This window comes from Mesitornis unicolor, unplaced genomic scaffold (genome assembly GCF_000695765.1).
Source record: "Mesitornis unicolor isolate BGI_N332 unplaced genomic scaffold, ASM69576v1 scaffold26062, whole genome shotgun sequence".
Taxonomy (NCBI): Eukaryota; Metazoa; Chordata; class Aves; order Mesitornithiformes; family Mesitornithidae; genus Mesitornis; species Mesitornis unicolor.
Window position 1 is genome coordinate 28,513 of NW_010171645.1, and position 261 is coordinate 28,773.

The following is a 261-nucleotide window of genomic DNA, read 5'->3' on the forward strand; positions in this document are numbered from 1 at the left end:
GCCGCTCGGGCCGGTTCCGGACGATTCCCTCAGCTTGCGATACGTGAAAGAAAAGAGGAAAAAAACAAAACCAACAAACAAACAAAAAAACAAAGAAAGAAAACAAAAACAAGCAGCAAACAAACAAAAAACCCCCACACCTTTAAAAAACAGTCAAACGCAGCGTTCCGACTGCTCCCCGGCGGGCCGTCAGACAGATAGACATAGATCTAGGGCTCCCCTCCCTGCAGAGACACCTACGGTCCCCGACAACCGCCCCTC